Below are 6,861 nucleotides of genomic sequence, written 5' to 3'. Positions count from 1 at the left end.
CTGGTGCTTCTTAAAGCTTCTTTTTTTTTTTTTTTCAAACATTAAGAGGCAGGGCTTAAACGCCTCTGTGCCACTGATGATGATGATGATGTGTTTGTCAAAGGAGGCTAAAGGTCAGGACACTTTGACCTTTGACCCTCCTGACATCTGTACAGTTTTCTAATCTTGTATTCTGGGTCGTGATGAAACAGATTCTCGGCTCTGATTGGACGAGCTCTGTTTGTTATGAAATGTTTTTCTACACAAGGGAATAAAAAGTTTAAATGTTTGTATAAAATAAATCCAGGATGAAGCACAAACTGCTTTCTACTGACTGTGTACAGTTTGCTAACAGTGTGTAAATGTGCCTGTAAATACCTCTCTGAGGAGGAGATGATGATGATGAAGACGCGTCAGTCTGCAATGGAAATGTGTTTTTATTGTGAAGAGGCAGGAGGCCAAAACACAATTTGTATGATGTAAAAATAAAGTTATAATTTTAACAGTTCTCCATCTGTGTGTGTGACTTTCATCAGAAAGAATGGATCTGAATATTTGTATTATATTCATAGTAATGTTATAATACAATAACAAAGCAGGAAAAAAGCAGCGATATAAACACTTTTTTTTACTCCCACTTTAATTGTAGATAATATAAACACAACATTATTTTGTTTTTTTATCTGCTTGACCTAATTTCATTGGCAAATTCAGCATTTTCTTCATAAAGAAGCTGTAACGCAAAGATGATATTTAAATCCTGTGAAGCAGAAGAAGATCTACAATGAAGATTAAAATCAGTGTATTATAATGTTCACAATATAACAAAATTAAATCAAACATTTTGAAATGAAAAAGTCACAATCGAAAAAATAGACAAACTTGCAGAAAATATCAGAAGAATAAAGACAGCATGTAGAGAGAAAGTCACAATGTGAGCATAAATTTGTATTTATGACCCCCTCCTCATATACGAGCCCCTCTTCATGTGTGTACCATCCCCTCCTCATATATGGCCCTCCTCGTGCATGTATGCCCCCTCCTCGTGCATGTATGACCCCTCCTCGTGCATGTATGACCCCCTCCTCGTGTGTATGACCCCCTCTTCATGTATGTATGGCCCCTCCTCGTGCATGTATGACCTCCTCCTCGTGCATGTATGACCCCCTCCTCGTGCATGTATGACCCCCTCCTCGTGCATGTAGTTGCGCCTCTGCTCCTGCTTTGGTTCAGTCCCAGCGTGGTCGGACACTGCGCATGCGTAAACGCCGGTGTCCGGTGTCAGACTGTCAGCAGCTGTTGAGACCATGAACGGTAGGACCGAAGCGACACGTTAAACACACCCAGAATAAACGAGCGGACCCGGTCCAGAGCCGCTACAGAACCGTTACAGACCGGACCGGACCGCGAGACGAGCCGCCGTTGTGTCTGTGGAGCTGCCGCCGGAGCTAACAGGCTAACAGCTAACTGACAGCAGACCGTCAGCTGTTATCTAACGGGGCTAACCGGGCTAACTGACAGGCCACGGCTCATGCTCACCACGCTGCACCGCACCGACCCGTTCTGACCCGGGATACGTAGGGACCGTCGGAACCGCTCTCAGCCGGACTGTCTCCGGGTTGCACCGCCCGTCTGCGGCGGAGTTCAACCGGACAGCGGCGGCTAACCTGCTAGCTGCACAAAATCCGTTACTTATCCCGGCTGGAATAGACCGCATCGGCTCGGTTCGGTTCGAGGACTGGGAGTCAGGATGTTGATAGGTAAGTGCCTGTGACCGGGTCGGTGTCGTGGTGCAGCTGTCAGTGCTGTTTGTTGGCTGGGAGTCTAATAATATGATGTTAGAGTCTGGAGCTAACATGCTAATGCTAACGGTACCAGCCTGTGACTGCTGCACATGAACCACACAGCATGGCACATTTAATAACAACCATGAAGAACATTTTACATGAAAACAAAGAAATATACATCCACCAGGTGAAACTAACTGGATTTAATTCACTGAAGTTAGGTTAACATCAGTGTCAAAAAAAAAAAAAAAAAAAACCCTGATAAGTTGTATATTATTTTGTTTTGACTTATTTATTTTATTATGACTCTAATTAAATGGTGAATTCTCATAATTAAGGACTAATGTAACATGTATTTAAAGGAAAAGACCTGGATTTGACACTTTGAAAATGCATTTCTCGTGTTTACTTCAGCTGTTGTTGCTCATTTGATATGTTTTTGTGTGTAACCTGTAAGGTTTATGTTAATGATGCTCACCCCAACCATTAATAACATTTTACATGAAAACAAATAAAATAGATCCACCAGGTGAAAACTGATTTAATTCACTGAAGTTATGTTAACAGCATCAGTGTCAAAGAAAAACCTGATAAGTTGCATATTATTGTTTGTTGACTTATTTATTATTATGACTCTAATTAAATGTGAATTCTCATAATTAAGGACTTGTGTGACTTGTATTTAAAGGAAACAAACCTAGGTTTGACACATTCAAAATGCATTTCTCATGTTTACTTCAGCTGTTGTTGCTCATTTGATATGGTTTTGTTTGTAACCTGCAAGGTTTATGTTAATGATGCTCACCTCAAATGAAAGATAAAAGTGCCAGTTTATGTCACATAAGATGTCACTAAATATGTTTAACCAGAAGCTCTTTTCCAGTGAAGAAGACTAATTTAGTTTTAGTTTAATTTTGCAGCGTGAATGCAGTTTGTGCACATGACACCAGGAAATGGTGGCTCATCATAATACTCCTAATATTACACATAATACTCATAATAATACTCATCATACTCATATAATGATACATGTTTGGCAATATTATACTTTGTTTTTATATACAGTCTGGTGCAAATTGGTTGAATGTCATGTTAATGAGCTGCTAGAAGAGCTTGGGTTTCATGAAGTCATTAGTGAATATGAGTGGAAATATTTCAGATTTTTTTGTGTTGTTTTTTTGTTTGTTGTTTGTTTCCCTTCCTTGCAGCAGCGGTTGGTGCCGGTCCTGGAACCCGGCCGGACCCAATAAGAAGAACCGTAGGAGAGGCAAGAAGCACCGAAGAGTCAAAGCAGAAGAGAACCGGTAAGAAATAGCAGAGACCAAGAGCACTGAGCGCTGACCTCCTACACACACTCAGGCTATATTAAGTAGTGTGTGTGTGTGTGTGTGTGTGTGTTGGATAGTGATTTGTGGCCTGTTGGCAGAGTTTCATTCTCAAAAACCACTTCAGTTCATCTCTTTGTTTCATTGTGGAAGGCTGAGATGCAGAGTTACACATTTATATTGATCAGATACAGAAACAGAGCTGTGACTGTTGGCTGAGAGATTCCACAGTGTTTTCCTCTAGATTTTCCTCTTTATGATACTAATAATACTTTAAGACCATGATTATTATTTTGATTAATGGACTGTAAGGGGTGATAGTACTATCAGGGAGGTCCGAGACCAGTGGTTGGACACTGTGAGGGTCGTAAGTTCTAAACCCCTCTGACCTCAGAGTGGAATCAGATACGTATCCTGTTACCGACACATTCAATTCAGCTTATGTGGACTATAAACTAGTGTGATTGTCTGATCAGATATTCACATGTTTATGGCTACTGCTGTGTTTTTAAGTCAGTGAAATAAATCAACAAACAGTCCTTCACTTAAAGCAAGATCTGATGGATATGGAAAAGAACATTTATTTATTTACTGCTGTCTGTTATTTATAATCCCCGCTAGTTTAATGCAAATTCTGACAAAAGCTGTTTTTACTGCATTACAGACTTGTACTTTTTTAAATTTCATTTTACAATAAGCCTAAAGGAACTTAACAAGACTTTAATTTCTCCTCCAAGTCCAAGCTTCACTTCTTATTCTTCTTGCTTTCTAGTAATCTAGTAACTGTTGCCCTAAAAAAAGATAGAATGAACAGCCCCTCATGCACATGATACTTAAAGTACATGTAATTATTTAAAAGTGTCTAATTATACATTACTTTTTACAGAAGTTACCTTACATCTTAAGCCAACAATTAATTTGACCCTTTTTCCAACTTTTAGCCCACCATATGAGTCATTCATATCTGTATTTATATCTATTTCTACCTCTCTGATTAGTAGGTATTATTTTTTATTAACGCTCCGCTGCAACATATGTTAGAAGGTTTCATTGTGTTTCCTTTTAACGTGTATTTATGTTAGTTTGATTTTTTTTAAACCCCTCCTCCAACTGCAGAAGGGCCTCTGTAGGGTATATATTAATGTTCTAAATGAATAATTGTATAATAAATAAACATAGCTTCATCTTCAAACCGCTGACCCTCACATGAGCAGCTGTTTCAAATGGTCGATTGCTGTCATGTATATAACGCAGTCTGAGGTGTCAGCTGAACCCACTGCAGGTCAATGCGATGATGTTGGCGAACAACATAAACATATAACCGACCCACGCTTCAGGCTAGGCTAATGGCTTCCCTCTGCTTCCACCACGTGAGCTAAGCTACCTGCTGCCCCGGCACACAAGTAGGTTTGGAGCTCGGCCCAGAGAGACTCAGCTCCAATAATAGAAACAGACTGAATCATGATCCCACACACACTCATCGGTCTATTTCAGTGCAGCTCAGGCAAACCTCAACAATGTACATGAGTCAGATAGCAGCTGAGTCTGTGTGTGTGTGTGTGTCAGATCCGTGTTGATGTTTCCTGGTGAAACACATTGACTGGATGCATGAGGTCAAGAACAACTCTTCAGAAAGTGTTTGGACAGTTCAGATACAATGACCCCAGTGAAGATAAACATATGGTTTATTTGGATCCATTTATGTTTTAGGGAAGTTTGAAAGGCGTTAAATGTCATACTGACATTCACAACTGTCAACAACATTCAAGTCATGTACAAAAGGTTTTATAAATACTTAGGCCTACTCGTTTTGAGAGCCAGTTGTCCTTCCTTAGACTGCTTTTGGAAGGTACATGAACACATACCAAGACCTGTCGGTTTTTGAGATGCTCTGCTACAGTTATTTGCCAAGATGAGTCAATTTGACCCGATCAGATCTGTTTTCTTTGTTTTGATGTAATAACCTTTGAATCTACTCAGATAGATAGATAGATAGAAAGATAGATAGATAGATACAGGGGTTGGACAAAATAATGGAAACACCTTAAAAAATCAACAAAATATAATTTAATATGGTGTAGGTCCGCCTTTTGCGGCAATTACAGCCTCAATTCTCCGAGGTATTGATTCATACAACTTGTGAATTGTTTCCAAAGGAATTTTAAGCCATTCTTCAGTTAGAATACCCTCCAACTCTTTTAGAGACGATGGCGGTGGAAATGACGTCTTACTTGAATCTCTAAAACTGACCATAAATGCTCATAATGTTGAGGTCTGGGGACTGTGCCGGCCATACGAGATGCTCAACTTCATTAGAATGTTCCTCATGCCATTCTTTAACAATTCTAGCTGTATGGATTGGGGCATTATCATCTTGAGGTGAAGGTGTTTCCATTATTTTGTCCAACCCCTGTAGATAGATAGATAGATACTGCACAATCATACACAGTATAAAATGCGACGAAATTAGGGCTCAAGACTTTTCGGTGCAGAGGAGAGTAAAAAGACAAACAGAATCAAATATACACAGGGCAATTAAAAATGCAAAGATGTAAAAAATATATGAAATATGTTAAAAGGTAATAAAAAGTGCAAGAGTGATTTAGACCATGCAAAAATAATGCAAACAAGTAAAGCACTAGGAGAGCGCAGACCTCCGCCAAGACAAATCTGCCCCCCCCCCCCCAGATCACCACCAAAATTTAATCATTTCTTCCTTGTGCCAGTATCAACATTTCCTGAAGATTTCATGAAAATCTGTCCATAACTTTTTGAGTTATCTTGCTAACAAACAAACAAACACGCAAACACACAGAGCAAAGTGATCACAAAACCTCCTGGTTGAGGTAATTATTGCACATGACCCACATGACTGTATAAGTCAGGTGTTGGGTTTTCATGAACAGCAATGTAATCAGTAGATAAAATATGGGAAAATACCAGATTTTCACTGAAAAAATGCAAAATAGAGTGGATGATATTCTAATAAATGGTGATAAATCAGTTTGGAAAGGTTCAATGTGGAGAAAATTTCATCTGAAAGTCGCCACTAAAATCATTCGAGGTCTTTAAAGGGTACCTGTAGTGAATTTTCATTGCTAGCTGTTTCAAAAGATCACATATAATACTAGCGGTTCTGTCTGGTAGCTTACATCATAACCTGTTGTCAGTGTGCATATCACTGCTCTGTCAGTCATTCATGGTCAGCGACATGTTTCCTCCTTCATGGGCTGTTTCAACACCGGTAGTGACGCAGACTCGTTGATTTGTCCGATTACCTGGGCTGTGATGGACTGGTCACTGACCCCGTGCAGCAGATACCAGTCTAAGAGATACATTATCAGCCAGTGCCCATAAAGGTCCAGTGTGGTTCATTTATGGTGATTTTTTATTTTTATTTTTTACTGACCTGCGCCTCTTGCTTATAAGTAACACAAAACACATTCAGTGTCGTAAACATGTCCCGCACAGGTTCACTTTCAGGATTAAATATTGCATCTGTATTGGCCCAGAAGTTCACAGTCACTGCATATCCAGCTACAGATTATATCTATGTACAACAAGTGTAGAAAAGCCAGTGGTGAGGATGGAAGTGCAGAGTCGTTGCTATGGAGACGATAAACTACATCGATGTATGAGCGTGATCAGGTTTTCAGAGTTTGAAAGTAAATATCAGAGTGACACAGACTCTTAGTGTGACTTCTTCTCTTCTGTTCCAGGTCTGAGGACATCTGTGAACTTCAGAGTCTGAACGCTGACAGCAGCCACCT

The sequence above is a fragment of the Sphaeramia orbicularis genome, chromosome 7 (genome assembly GCF_902148855.1).
Source record: "Sphaeramia orbicularis chromosome 7, fSphaOr1.1, whole genome shotgun sequence".
NCBI classification, from domain to species: Eukaryota; Metazoa; Chordata; class Actinopteri; order Kurtiformes; family Apogonidae; genus Sphaeramia; species Sphaeramia orbicularis.
Note: the sequence above shows the minus strand (reverse complement) of the source record.